The sequence below is a fragment of the Calliopsis andreniformis genome, unplaced genomic scaffold, assembly GCF_051401765.1.
Source record: "Calliopsis andreniformis isolate RMS-2024a unplaced genomic scaffold, iyCalAndr_principal scaffold0002, whole genome shotgun sequence".
In the NCBI taxonomy this organism is placed as follows: Eukaryota; Metazoa; Arthropoda; class Insecta; order Hymenoptera; family Andrenidae; genus Calliopsis; species Calliopsis andreniformis.
In genome coordinates this window covers 6,225,243-6,241,525 of record NW_027480423.1, presented here as the reverse complement: position 1 = coordinate 6,241,525, position 16,283 = coordinate 6,225,243, and positions in this window count along the sequence as shown.

The window sequence follows — 16,283 nt, the reverse complement described above, 5'->3', positions numbered from 1 at the left end:
TTCGTTTTATACAATGGAAAAACTGTTCTATTTATTTTGCATTTTATGCTTGGGGCGTTGACTTCTAAGGCCCTAACTATTAGACCTGGTGGAGCAACGCCCTAGAGTGAAGCCTAGGTTGCCCGGGAAGTAGAAATGACCATAACATTCACACTGGTTGCTATTATTCGTTTTATACGATGGAAAAGCTGTTATATTTATATTGCATATTATGCTTCTGGCATAGAAATCTAAGTCCCTAGCAATTCCATCTGGTGGAGCAGCACCCTAGCGTGATGCCTAGGTTGCCCGGAACGTTGAAATGACCATAACTTTCACACTGGTTGCTATTATTCCTTTTATACGATGGAAAAGCTGTTAAATTTATATTGCACTTTATGCTTCTGGCATTGAATTCCCAGACCCTAGCAATTCCATCTGGTGGAGCAACACCCTAGAGTGAAGCCTAGGTTGCCCGGAACGTAGAAGTGACCATTACTTCCACACTGTTTGCAAATATACATTATATACGATGGAAAAGCTGTTGTACTTATATTGTAATTTATGCTTCTGGCGTTGACTTCTTAGGCCCTAACTATTTGATCTGGTGGCGCACTGCCCTAGAGTGAAGCCTAGGTTGCCCGGAACGTAGAACATACCATTACCTTCACACTGGTTGCAATTATTCCTGTTATACGATGGAAAAACTGTTGCACCTTTATTGTATTTTATGCTTCTGGCGTTGACTGCATAGGCCCAAACCATTCGATCTGGTGGAGCAACGTCCTAGAGTGAAGCCTAGGTTGACCGGCACGTAGAAATGACCATAACTTTCACACTGGTTACCATTATTCGTTTTATATGATGGAAAAGCTGTTGTATTTATATTGTATTTTATGCTCCTGGCGTTGACTTCTAAGGTCCTAACTATTCAATCTGTAGGAGCAACGCCCTAGAGTGAAGCCTAGGTTGCCCGGAACGTAGAATCGGCCATCACTTTCAAACTGGTTGCAATTATTCCTGTTATATGATGGAAACACTGTTGTACTTTTATTGCATTTTATGCTTCGGTCGTTGACTTCTGAGGCCGTAGCTATTCGATGTGGTGGATGAACGCCATAGAGTGAAGCCTAGGTTGCTCGGAACGAAGAAATGACCATAACTTTCATACTGGTTGCAATCATTCGTTTTATATGATGGAAGAACTGTTGTATTTATATTGTATTTTATGCTGCTGGCGTTCACTTCTTAGGCCCTAACTATTCAATCTGGTGGAACAACGCCCTGGGGTGAAGCCTAGGTTGCCCTGAACGTAGAAATGACCATAACTTTCACGCTGGTTGCTATTATTCGTTTTATACGATGGAAAAACTGTTATATTTATATTGTATTTTATGCTTCTGGCGTTGATTTCTTAGGCCCTAACTATTCAATCTGGTGGAACAACACCCTAGAGTGAGGCCTAGGTTGCCCGGAACGTAGAAGTGACCATTACTTCCACACGGTTTGCGAATATACATTATATACGATGGTAAAGCTGTTGTACTTATATTGTAATTTATGCTTCTGGCGTTGACTTCTTAGGCCCTAACTATTTGATCTGGTGGAGCACCGCCCTAGAGTGAAGCCTTGGTTGCCCGGAACGTAGAACATACCATTACCTTCACACTGGTTGCAATTATTCCTGTTATACGATGGAAAAACTGTTGCAGCTTTATTCTATTTTAGCTTCTGGCGTTGACTTCATAGGCCCTAACTATTCGATCTGGTGGAGCAACGTCCTAGAGTGAAGCCTAGGTTGACCGGAACGTAGAAATGACCATAACATTCACACTGGTTGCCATTAATCGTTTTCTACGATGGAAAAGCTGTTGTATTTATATAGTATTTTATACTTCTGGCGTTGACTTCTTAGGCCCTAGCTATTTTATCTGGTGGAGCAACACCCTAGCCTGATGCCTAGGTTGCCCGGAACGTAGAACATACCATTACCTTCACACTGTTTGCAATTATTCGTTTCATACGATGGAAAAGCTGTTATATTTATTTTGTATTTTATGCTTCGGGCGTTGACTTCTAAGGCCCTAGCTATTCCATCTGGTGGAGCAACACCCTAGAGTGCAGCCTAGGTTAACCGGAACGTAGAAATGACCATTACTTTCAGACTGTTTGCAATTATTCATTTTATACGATGGAAAAGCTGTTGTATTTATATTGTATTTTATGCTTCGGGCGTTGACTTCTAAGGCCCTAGCTATTCCATCTGGTGGTGCAACACCCTAGAGTGCAGCCTAGGTTAACCGGAACGTAGAAATGATCATTACTTTCACACTGTTTGCAATTATTCATTTTATACGGTGGAAAAGCTGTTGTATTTATATTGTATTTTATGCTCCTGGCGTTGCCTTCTTAGGCCCTAACAGTTCCATCTGGTGGAACAACGCCCTAGAGTGAAGCCTAGGTTACCCGGAACGTAGAAATGACCAGTACTTTCACACTGTTTGCAGATACTCCTGCTATACGATGGAAAAGCTGTTGCATCTTTATTGAATTTTATGCTTCTGGCGTTGACTTCGAAGGCACTAACTATTCAATCTGTAGGAGCAACGCCCTAGAGTGAAGCCTAGGTTGCCCGGAACGTAGAATCGGCCATCACTTTCAAACTGAATGCAATTATTCCTGTAATATGATGGAAACACTGTTGTACTTTTATTGCATTTTATGCTTCGGGCGTTGACTTCTGAGGCCGTAGCTATTCGATGTGGTGGATGAACGCCATAGAGTGAAGCCTAGGTTGCTCGGAACGAAGAAATGACCATAACTTTCATACTGGTTGCAATCATTCGTTTTATATGATGGAAGAACTGTTGTATTTATATTGTATTTTATGCTGCTGGCGTTCACTTCTTAGGCCCTAACTATTCAATCTGGTGGAACAACGCCCTGGGGTGAAGCCTAGGTTGCCCGGAACGTAGAAATGACCATAACTTTCACACTGGTTGCTATTATTCGTTTTATACGATGGAAAAACTGTTCTATTTATTTTGTATTTTATGCTTCGGGCGTTGACTTCTAAGGAGCTAACTGTTTGATCTGGTGGAGCAACGCCCTAGAGTGAAGCCGAGGCTGCCCGGAACGTAGAAATGACCATCACTTTCACACGGGTTGCAATTATTCCTGTTATAGGATGGAAAGACTGCTGTATTTTTATTGTATTTTACGCTTCAGGCGTTGACTTCTGAGGCCGTAGCTATTCGATGTGGTGGAAGAACGCCATAGGGTGAAGCTCAGGTTGCCCGGAACGTAGAAATGACCAGAACTTTCATACTGGTTGCAATTATTCGTTTTATATGATGGAAAAACTGTTGTATTTATATTGTATTTTATGCTGCTGGCGTTCACTTCTTCGGCCCTAACTATTCGATCTGGTGGAACAACGCCCTGGGGTGAAGCCTAGGCTGCCCGGAACGTAGAAATGACCATAGCTTTCACGCTGGTTGCTATTATTCGTTTTATACGATGGAAAAACTGTTATATTTATATTGTATTTTATGCTTCTGGCATTGATTTCTTAGGCCTTAACTATTCAATCTGGTGGAACAACACCCTAGAGTGAGGCCTAGGTTGCCCGGAACGTAGAAATGACCATCACTTCCATACGGGTAGCAATTATTCGTTTTATACGATGGAAAAACTGTTGTATTTATATTGTATTTTATGCTTCTGGCGTTGACTTCTAAGGCACTAACTATTCGATCTGGTGGAGCAACGCCCTAGAGTGAAGCCTAGATTACACGGAACGTAGTAATGACCAGTACTATCACACTGTTTGCAGTTATTCCTGTTATACGATGGAAAAACTGTTGCACCTTTATTGTATTTTAGCTTCTGGCGTTGACTTCATAGGCCCTAACTATTCGATCTGGTGGCGCAACGCCCTAGAGTGAAGCCTAGGTTGCCCGGAACGTTGAAATGACAATAACTTTCACACTGGTTGCTATTATTCCTTTTATACGATGGAACAGCTGTTAAATTTATATTGCAGTTTATGCTTCTGGCATTGAATTCTAAGACCCTAGCAATTCCATCTGGTGGAGCAACAGCCTAGAGTGAAGCCTAGGTTGCCCGGAACGTAGAAGTGACCATAACTTTCATACTGGTTGCAATCATTCGCTTTATATGATGGAAGAACTGTTGTATTTATATTGTATTTTATGTTGCTGGCGTTCACTTCTTAGGCCCTAACTATTCAATCTGGTGGAAGAACGCCATAGGGTGAAGCCTAGGTTGCCCGGAACGTAGAAATGACCAGAACTTTCATACTGGTTGCAATTATTCGTTTTATATGATGGAAAAACTGTTGTATTTATATTGTATTTAATGCTGCTGGCGTTCACTTCTTCGGCCCTAACTATTCGATCTGGTGGAACAACGCCCTGGGGTGAAGCCTAGGTTGCCCGAAACGTAGAAATGACCATAACTTTAACGCTGGTTGCTATTATTCGTTTTATACGATGGAAAAACTGTTATATTTATATTGTATTTTATGCTTCTGGCGTTGATTTCTTAGGCCCTAACTATTCAATCTGGTGGAACAACACCCTAGAGTGAGGCCTAGGTTGCCCGGAACGTAGAAATGACCATCATATCATACGGGTAGCAATTATTCGTTTTATACGATGGAAAAACCATTGTATTTATATTGTATTTTATGCTTCTGGCGTTGACTTCTAAGGCACTAACTATTCGATCTGGTGGAGCGACGCCCTATAGTGAAGCCTAGATTGCACGGAACGTAGTAATGACCAGTACTATCACACTGTTTGCAGTTATTCCTGTTATACGATGGAAAAACTGTTGCACCTTTATTGTATTTTAGATTCTGGCGTTGACTTCATAGGCCCTAACTATTCGATCTGGTGGAGCAACGTCCTAGAGTGAAGCCTAGGTTGACCGGAACGTAGAAATGACAATATCTTTCACACTGGTTACCATTATTCGTTTTATACGATGGAAAAGCTGTTGTATTTATATCGTATTTTATGCTTCTGGCGTTGACTTCTTAGGCCCTAACTATTCCATCTGGTGGAGCAACGCCCTAGAGTGAAGCCTAGGTTGCCCGGAAGTAGAAATGACCATAACTTTCACACTGGTTGCTATTATTCGTTTTATACGATGGAAAAGCTGTTATATTTATATTGCATATTATGCTTCTGGCATTGAATTCTAAGTCCCTAGCTATTCGATCTGGTGGAGCAACGCCCTAGAGTGAAGCCTAGGTTGCTCGGTACGTAGAAATGACCATTACCTTCACACTGTTTGCAATTATTCATTTTATACGATGGCAAAGCTGTTGTATTTATATTGTATTTTATGCTTCCGGCGTTAACTTCTAAGGCCGTAGCTATCAGATGTGGAGCAGCAACGCCCTAGAGAGACGCGTAGGTTGCCAGGCACGTAGAAATGATCAGTACTTTCACACTGGTTGCAGTTATTCGTTTTATACAATGGAAAAACTGTTCTATTTATTTTGCATTTTATGCTTGGGGCGTTGACTTCTAAGGCCCTAACTATTAGACCTGGTGGAGCAACGCCCTAGAGTGAAGCCTAGGTTGCCCGGGAAGTAGAAATGACCTTAACATTCACACTGGTTGCTATTATTCGTTTTATACGATGGAAAAGCTGTTATATTTATATTGCATATTATGCTTCTGGCATAGAAATCTAAGTCCCTAGCAATTCCATTTGGTGGAGCAGCACCCTAGCGTGATGCCTAGGTTGCCCGGAACGTTGAAATGACCATAACTTTCACACTGGTTGCTATTATTCCTTTTATACGATGGAAAAGCTGTTAAATTTATATTGCACTTTATGCTTCTGGCATTGAATTCCCAGACCCTAGCAATTCCATCTGGTGGAGCAACACCCTAGAGTGAAGCCTAGGTTGCCCGGAACGTAGAAGTGACCATTACTTCCACACTGTTTGCAAATATACATTATATACGATGGAAAAGCTGTTGTACTTATATTGTAATTTATGCTTCTGGCGTTGACTTCTTAGGCCCTAACTATTTGATCTGGTGGAGCACTGCCCTAGAGTGAAGCCTAGGTTGCCCGGAACGTAGAACATACCATTACCTTCACACTGGTTGCAATTATTCCTGTTATACGATGGAAAAACTGTTGCACCTTTATTGTATTTTATGCTTCTGGCGTTGACTGCATAGGCCCAAACCATTCGATCTGGTGGAGCAGCGTCCTAGAGTGAAGCCTAGGTTGACCGGCACGTAGAAATGACCATAACTTTCACACTGGTTACCATTATTCGTTTTATATGATGGAAAAGCTGTTGTATTTATATTGTATTTTATGCTTCTGGCGTTGACTTCTTAGGCCCTAACTATTCCATCTGGTGGAGCAACGCCCTATAGTGAAGCCTAGGTTGCCCGGAAAGTAGAAATGACCATAACTTTCATACTGGTTGCAATTATTCGTTTTATATGATGGAAAAACTGTTGTATTTATATTGTATTTTATGCTTCAGGCGTTGACTTCTGAGGCCGTAGCTATTCGATGTGGTGGAAGAACGTCATAGAGTGAAGCCTAGGTTGCCCGGAACGTAGAAATGTCCATATCTTTCACACGGTTTGCAATTATTCATTTTATACGGTGGCAAAGCTCTTGCATTTATATTGTATTTTACGCTTCTGGCGTTGACTCCTTAGGCCCTAACTATTCAATCTGGTGGAGCAATGCCTCAGAGTTAAGTCTAGGATGCCCGAAACGCCGAAATGATCATTACTTTCACGCATGTTGCTATTACTCTGGTTATACGATGAAAAGACTGTTGTATTTTTATTGTATTTTATGCTTCAGGCGTAGGCTTCTAAGGCCGTAGCAATTCGATATGGTGGAGCACCGCCCTAGAGTGAAGCCTAGGTTGCTCGGAACGCAGAAATGACCACTACTTTCACACAGTTTGCAGTTATTTATTTAATACGATGGGAAAGCTGTTGTATTTATATCGTATTTTATGCTTCGGGCGTTGACTTCTTAGGCCCTAACACTTCGATCTGGTGGAGCAACGCCCTACAGTGAAGCCTAGGTTGCCCGGAACGTAGAAATGACCATAACTTTCACGCTGGTTGCTATTACTCGTTTTATACGATGGAAAAACTGTTATATTTATATTGTATTTTATGCTTCTGGCGTTGATTTCTTAGGCCCTAATTATTCAATCTGGTGGAACAACACCCTAGAGTGAGGCCTAGGTTGCCCGGAACGTAGAAATGACCATCACTTCCATACGGGTAGCAATTATTCGTTTTATACGATGGAAAAACTGTTGGATTTATATTGTATTTTATGCTTCTGGCGTTGACTTCTAAGGACCTAACTATTCGATCTGGTGGAGCAACGCCCTAGAGTGAAGCCTAGGTTGCTCGGAATATAGAAATGACCATAACTTTAACACTGGTTGCAATTATTCGTTTTCTGCGATGGAAAAACTGTTGTATTTATATTGTATTTTATGCTTCTGGCGTTCACTTCTTAGGGACTAACTATTCGATCTGATGGAACAATGCCCCAGGGTGAAGCCTAGGTTGCCCGGAACGTAGAAATGACCATAACTTTTACACTGGTAGCAATTATTCGTTTTATACAATGGAAAAACTGTTCTATTTATTTTGTATTTAATGCTTCGGGCGTTGGCTTCTAAGGCCCTAACTGTTTGATCTGGTGGAGCAACGCCCTAGAGTGAAGCCTCGGTTGCCCGGAACGTAGAAATGACCATAACTTTCACACTGGTTGCAATTATTCATTTTATACGGTGGCAAAGCTCTTGCATTTATATTGTATTTTACGCTTCTGGCGTTGACTCCTTAGGCCCTAACTATTCAATCTGGTGGAGCAATGCCTCAGAGTTAAGTCTAGGATGCCCGAAACGCCGAAATGATCATTACTTTCACGCATGTTGCAATTATTCGTTTTTTACAATGGAAAAGCTGTTGTATTTATATTGTATTTTATGCCTCTGGCGTTGACTTCTAAGGCCCTACCTATTCGATCTAGTGGAGCAACGCCCTAGAGTGAAGTCTAGGTTGCCCGGAACGTAGAAATGACCATCACTTTCAAACTGGTTGCAATTAATCCTGTTATACGATGGAAAAACAGTTGTATTTTTATTGCATTTTATGCTTCGGGCGTTGACTTATAAGGCCCTGACTATTCAATCTGTTGGAGCAACGCCCTAGAGTGAAACCTAGGTTGCTCGGAATGTAGAAATGACCATAACTTTCACACTGGCTGCAATTATTCGCTTTATACGATAGAAAAACTGTTGTATTTATATTGTATTTTATGCTTCTGGCGTTCACTTCTTAGGCCCTAACTATTCGATCTGGTGGAACAACGCCCTAGGGTGAAGCCTAGGTTGCCCGGAACGTAGAAATGACCATAACTTTTACACTGGTTGCAATTATTCGTTTTATACAATGGAAAAACTGTTGTATTTATATTGTATTTTATGCTTCTGGCGTTGACTTCTCAGGCCCTAGCTATTCGGTCTGGTGGAGCAATGCCTCAGAGTTAAGTCTAGGATGCCCGAAACGCCGAAATGATCATTACTTTCACGCTTGTTGCAATTATTCCTGTTATACGATGAAAAGACCGTTGTATTTTTATTGTATTTTATGCTTCAGGCGTAGGCTTCTAAGGCCGTAGCTATTCGATACGGTGGAGCACCGCCCTAGAGTGAAGCCTAGGTTGCTCGGAATATACAAATGACCATAACTTTCACACTGGCTGCAATTATTCGTTTTCTACGATGGAAAAACTGTTGTATTTATATTGTATTTTATGCTTCTGTCGTTCACTTCCTAGGGCCTAACTGTTGGATCTGATGGAACAATGCCCTAGGATGGAGCCTAGGTTGCCCGGAACGTAGAAATGACCATCACTTTTACACTGGTAGCAATTATTCATTTTATACAATGGAAAAACTGTTCTACTTATTTTGTATTTTATGCTTCGGGCGTTGACGTCTTTGGCCCTAACAATTCGATCTGGTGGAGCAACGCCCTAGAGTGAAGCCTAGGTTGCCTGGAACGTACAAATGACGATCACTTTCACACGGATTGCAATTATTCCTGTTATAGGATGGAAAGGCTGTTGTATTTTTATTGCATTTTATGCTTCGGGCGTTGACTTATAAGGCCCTGACTATTCAATCTGTTGGAGCAACGCCCTAGAGTGAAGCCTAGGTTGCTCGGAATGTAGAAATGACCATAACTTTCACACTGGCTGCAATTATTCGTTTTATACGATAGAAAAACTGTTGTATTTATATTGTATTTTATGCTTCTGGCGTTCACTCGTTAGGCCCTAACTATTCGATCTGGTGGAACAACGCCCTAGGGTGAAGCCTAGGTTGCCCGGAACGTAGAAATGACAATAACTTTTACACTGGTAGCAATTATTCGTTTTATACAATGGAAAAACTGTTCTATTTGTTTTGTATTTAATGCTTCGGGCGTTGGCTTCTAAGGCCCTAACTGTTTGATCTGGTGGAGCAACGCCCTAGAGTGAAGCCTCGGTTGCCCGGAACGTAGAAATGACCATAACTTTCACACTGGTTGCTATTATTCGTTTTATACGATGGAAAGACTGTTACATTTATATTGTATTTTATGCTTCAGGCGTTGACTTCTGAGGCCGTAGCTATTCGATGTGGTGGAAGAACGTCATAGAGTGAAGCCTAGGTTGCCCGGAACGTAGAAATGTCCATATCTTTCACACGGTTTGCAATTATTCATTTTATACGGTGGCAAAGCTCTTGCATTTATATTGTATTTTACGCTTCTGGCGTTGACTCCTTAGGCCCTAACTATTCAATCTGGTGGAGCAATGCCTCAGAGTTAAGTCTAGGATGCCCGAAACGCCGAAATGATCATTACTTTCACGCATGTTGCTATTACTCTGGTTATACGATGAAAAGACTGTTGTATTTTTATTGTATTTTATGCTTCAGGCGTAGGCTTCTAAGGCCGTAGCAATTCGATATGGTGGAGCACCGCCCTAGAGTGAAGCCTAGGTTGCTCGGAACGCAGAAATGACCACTACTTTCACACAGTTTGCAGTTATTTATTTAATACGATGGGAAAGCTGTTGTATTTATATCGTATTTTATGCTTCGGGCGTTGACTTCTTAGGCCCTAACACTTCGATCTGGTGGAGCAACGCCCTACAGTGAAGCCTAGGTTGCCCGGAACGTAGAAATGACCATAACTTTCACGCTGGTTGCTATTACTCGTTTTATACGATGGAAAAACTGTTATATTTATATTGTATTTTATGCTTCTGGCGTTGATTTCTTAGGCCCTAACTATTCAATCTGGTGGAACAACACCCTAGAGTGAGGCCTAGGTTGCCCGGAACGTAGAAATGACCATCACTTCCATACGGGTAGCAATTATTCGTTTTATACGATGGAAAAACTGTTGGATTTATATTGTATTTTATGCTTCTGGCGTTGACTTCTAAGGACCTAACTATTCGATCTGGTGGAGCAACGCCCTAGAGTGAAGCCTAGGTTGCTCGGAATATAGAAATGACCATAACTTTTACACTGGTTGCAATTATTCGTTTTATACAATGGAAAAACTGTTGTATTTATATTGTATTTTATGCTTCTGGCGTTGACTTCTCAGGCCCTAGCTATTCGGTCTGGTGGAGCAATGCCTCAGAGTTAAGTCTAGGATGCCCGAAACGCCGAAATGATCATTACTTTCACGCTTGTTGCAATTATTCCTGTTATACGATGAAAAGACCGTTGTATTTTTATTGTATTTTATGCTTCAGGCGTAGGCTTCTAAGGCCGTAGCTATTCGATACGGTGGAGCACCGCCCTAGAGTGAAGCCTAGGTTGCTCGGAATATACAAATGACCATAACTTTCACACTGGCTGCAATTATTCGTTTTCTACGATGGAAAAACTGTTGTATTTATATTGTATTTTATGCTTCTGTCGTTCACTTCCTAGGGCCTAACTGTTGGATCTGATGGAACAATGCCCTAGGATGGAGCCTAGGTTGCCCGGAACGTAGAAATGACCATCACTTTTACACTGGTAGCAATTATTCATTTTATACAATGGAAAAACTGTTCTACTTATTTTGTATTTTATGCTTCGGGCGTTGACGTCTTTGGCCCTAACAATTCGATCTGGTGGAGCAACGCCCTAGAGTGAAGCCTAGGTTGCCTGGAACGTACAAATGACGATCACTTTCACACGGATTGCAATTATTCCTGTTATAGGATGGAAAGGCTGTTGTATTTTTATTGCATTTTATGCTTCGGGCGTTGACTTATAAGGCCCTGACTATTCAATCTGTTGGAGCAACGCCCTAGAGTGAAGCCTAGGTTGCTCGGAATGTAGAAATGACCATAACTTTCACACTGGCTGCAATTATTCGTTTTATACGATAGAAAAACTGTTGTATTTATATTGTATTTTATGCTTCTGGCGTTCACTCGTTAGGCCCTAACTATTCGATCTGGTGGAACAACGCCCTAGGGTGAAGCCTAGGTTGCCCGGAACGTAGAAATGACAATAACTTTTACACTGGTAGCAATTATTCGTTTTATACAATGGAAAAACTGTTCTATTTGTTTTGTATTTAATGCTTCGGGCGTTGGCTTCTAAGGCCCTAACTGTTTGATCTGGTGGAGCAACGCCCTAGAGTGAAGCCTCGGTTGCCCGGAACGTAGAAATGACCATAACTTTCACACTGGTTGCTATTATTCGTTTTATACGATGGAAAGACTGTTACATTTCTATTGTATTTTATGCTTCAGGCGTTGACTTCTGAGGCCGTAGCTATTCGATGTGGTGGAAGAACGTCATAGAGTGAAGCCTAGGTTGCCCGGAACGTAGAAATGTCCATATCTTTCACACGGTTTGCAATTATTCATTTTATACGGTGGCAAAGCTCTTGCATTTATATTGTATTTTACGCTTCTGGCGTTGACTCCTTAGGCCCTAACTATTCAATCTGGTGGAGCAATGCCTCAGAGTTAAGTCTAGGATGCCCGAAACGCCGAAATGATCATTACTTTCACGCATGTTGCTATTACTCTGGTTATACGATGAAAAGACTGTTGTATTTTTATTGTATTTTATGCTTCAGGCGTAGGCTTCTAAGGCCGTAGCAATTCGATATGGTGGAGCACCGCCCTAGAGTGAAGCCTAGGTTGCTCGGAACGCAGAAATGACCACTACTTTCACACAGTTTGCAGTTATTTATTTAATACGATGGGAAAGCTGTTGTATTTATATCGTATTTTATGCTTCGGGCGTTGACTTCTTAGGCCCTAACACTTCGATCTGGTGGAGCAACGCCCTACAGTGAAGCCTAGGTTGCCCGGAACGTAGAAATGACCATAACTTTCACGCTGGTTGCTATTACTCGTTTTATACGATGGAAAAACTGTTATATTTATATTGTATTTTATGCTTCTGGCGTTGATTTCTTAGGCCCTAACTATTCAATCTGGTGGAACAACACCCTAGAGTGAGGCCTAGGTTGCCCGGAACGTAGAAATGACCATCACTTCCATACGGGTAGCAATTATTCGTTTTATACGATGGAAAAACTGTTGGATTTATATTGTATTTTATGCTTCTGGCGTTGACTTCTAAGGACCTAACTATTCGATCTGGTGGAGCAACGCCCTAGAGTGAAGCCTAGGTTGCTCGGAATATAGAAATGACCATAACTTTAACACTGGTTGCAATTATTCGTCTTCTGCGATGGAAAAACTGTTGTATTTATATTGTATTTTATGCTTCTGGCGTTCACTTCTTAGGGACTAACTATTCGATCTGAAGGAATAATGCCCCAGGGTGAAGCCTAGGTTGCCCGGAACGTAGAAATGACCATAACTTTTACACTGGTAGCAATTATTCGTTTTATACAATGGAAAAACTGTTCTATTTATTTTGTATTTAATGCTTCGGGCGTTGGCTTCTAAGGCCCTAACTGTTTGATCTGGTGGAGCAACGCCCTAGAGTGAAGCCTCGGTTGCCCGGAACATAGTAATGACCAGTAATATCACACTGTTTGCAGTTATTCCTGTTATACGATGCAAAGGTGTTGCATCTTTATAGAATTTTATGCTTCTGGCGTTGACTTCTAAGGCACTAACTATTCGATCTGGTGGAAGAAGGCCCTAGACAGAAGCCCAGGTTTCCCGGAGCGTAGAAATAACCATAACATTCACACTGGTTGCAATTATTCATTTTATAAGATGGCAAATCTGTGGTATTTATATTGTATTTTATGCTTCGGGCGTTGACTTCTAAGGCCCTAACTATTCGAACTGGTGGAGCAACGCCCTAGAGTGAAGCCTAGGTGGCCCGGAAAGTGGAAATGACCATAACTTTCACACTGGTTGCTTTTATTCGTTTTATACGATGGAAAAGCTGTTATATTTATATTGCATTTTATGCTTCTGGCATTGAATTCTAAGTCCCTATCTATTCCATCTGGTGGAGCAACACCCTAGAGTGCAGCCTAGGTTGCCCGGAACGTAGAAATGACCATTACTTTCACAATGTCTGCAATTATTCATTTCATACGATGGATAAACTGTTGTACTTATATCGTATTTTATGCTTCTGGCGTTGACTTCTAAGGCCCTAACTATTCGATTTGGTGGAGCAACGCCCTAGAGTGAAGCCTAGGTTGCACGGAACGTAGAAATGACCATTACCTTCACACTGTTTGCAAATATTCATTTTATACGATGGAAAAGCTGTTGTATTTATATCGTATTTTATGCTTCTGGCATTGACTTTGAAGGCCGTAGCTATTAGATGTGGTGGAGCAACGCCCTAGAGTGTCGCATGGGTTGCCCGGAACGTAGAAATGACCATTACTTTCACAATGTTTGCAAATATTCATTTTATACGATGGAAAAACTGTTCTATTTATTTTGTATTTTATGCTTCGGGCGTTGACTTCTAAGGCCCTAACTGTTTGATCTGGTGGAGCAACGCCCTAGAGTGAAGCCGAGGCTGCCCGGAACGTAGAAATGACCATCACTTTCACACGGGTTGCAATTATTCCTGTTATAGGATGGAAAGACTGTTGTATTTTTATTGTATTTTATGCTTCAGGCGTTGACTTCTGAGGCCGTAGCTAATCGATATGGTGGAAGAACGCCATAGGGTGAAGCCTAGGTTGCCCGGAACGTAGAAATGACCAGAACTTTCATACTGGTTGCAATTATTCGTTTTATATGGTGGAAAAACTGTTGTATTTATATTGTATTTAATGCTGCTGGCGTTCACTTCTTCGGCCCTAACTATTCGATCTGGTGGAACAACGCCCTGGTGTGAAGCATAGGTTGCCCGAAACGTAGAAATGACCATAACTTTCACGCTGGTTGCTATTATTGGTTTTATACGATGGAAAAACTGTTATATTTATATTGTATTTTATGCTTCTGGCGTTGATTTCTTAGGCCCTAACTATTCAATCTGGTGGAACAACACCCTAGAGTGAGGCCTAGGTTGCCCGGAACGTAGAAATGACCATCACTTCCATACGGGTAGCAATTATTCGTTTTATACGATGGAAAAACTGTTGTATTTATATTGTATTTTATGCTTCTGGCGTTGACTTCTAAGGCACTAACTATTCGATCTGGTGGAGCAACGCCCTAGAGTGAATCCTAGATTACACGGAACGTAGTAATGACCAGTACTATCACACTGTTTGCAGTTATTCCTGTTATACGATGGAAAAACTGTTGCACCTTTATTGTATTTTAGCTTCTGGCGTTGACTTCATAGGCCCTAACTATTCGCTCTGGTGGAGCAACGTCCTAGAGTGAAGCCTAGGTTGACCGGAAAGTAGAAATGACCATAACTTTCATACTGGTTGCTATTATTCCTTTTATACGATGGAAAAGCTGTTATATGTATATTGCATATTATGCTTCTGGCATTGAATTCTATGTCCCTAGCTATTCCATCTGGTGGAGCAACACCCTAGCGTGATGCCTAGGTTGCCCGGAACGTTGAAATGACCATAACTTTCACACTGGTTGCTATTATTCCTTTTATACGATGGAAAAGCTGTTAAATTTATATTGCATTTTATGCTTCTTGCATTGAATTCTCAGTCCATAGCAATTCCATCTGGTGGAGCGACACCCTAGAGTGACGCCTAGGTTGCCCGGAACATAGAAGTGACCATTACTTCCACACTGTTTGCAAATATACATTATATACGATGGAAAAGCTGTTGTATTTATATCGTATTTTATGCTTCTGGCGTTGACTTCCTAGGCCCTAACTATTCGATCTGGTGGAGCAACGCCCTAGAGTGAAGCCTAGGTTGCTCGGAACGTAGAAATGGCCATTACCTTCACACTGTTTGCAATTATTCGTTTTATACGATGGCAAAGCTGTTGTACTTATATTGTATTTTATGCTTCGGGCGTTGACTTCTAAGGCCCTAGCTATTCGATCTGGTGGAGCAACGCCCTAGTGTGAAACCTAGGTTACCCGGAACGTAGAAATGTCCAGTACTTCCAGACTGGTTGCTGTTATTCGTTTCATACCATGGAAAAGCTGTTATATTTATTTTGCATTTTATGCTTCGGGCGTTGACTTCTAAGGCCCTAGCTATTCCATCTGGTGGTGCAACACCCTAGAGTGCAGCCTAGGTTAACCGGAACGTAGAAATGACCATTACTTTCACACTGTTTGCAATTATTCATTTTATACGGTGGAAAAGCTGTTGTATTTATATTGTATTTTATGCTCCTGGCGTTGCCTTCTTAGGCCCTAACAGTTCCATCTGGTGGAACAACGCCCTAGAGTGAAGCCTAGGTTACCCGGAACGTAGAAATGACCAGTACTTTCACACTGTTTGCAGATACTCCTGCTATACGATAGAAAAGCTGTTGCATCTTTATTGAATTTTATGCTTCTGGCGTTGACTTCGAAGGCACTAACTATTCAATCTGTAGGAGCAACGCCCTAGAGTGAAGCCTAGGTTGCCCGGAACGTAGAATCGGCCATCACTTTCAAACTGAATGCAATTATTACTGTAATATGATGGAAACACTGTTGTACTTTTATTGCATTTTATGCTTCGGGCGTTGACTTCTGAGGCCGTAGCTATTCGATGTGGTGGATGAACGCCATAGAGTGAAGCCTAGGTTGCTCGGAACGAAGAAATGACCATAACTTTCATACTGGTTGCAATCATTCGTTTTATATGATGGAAGAA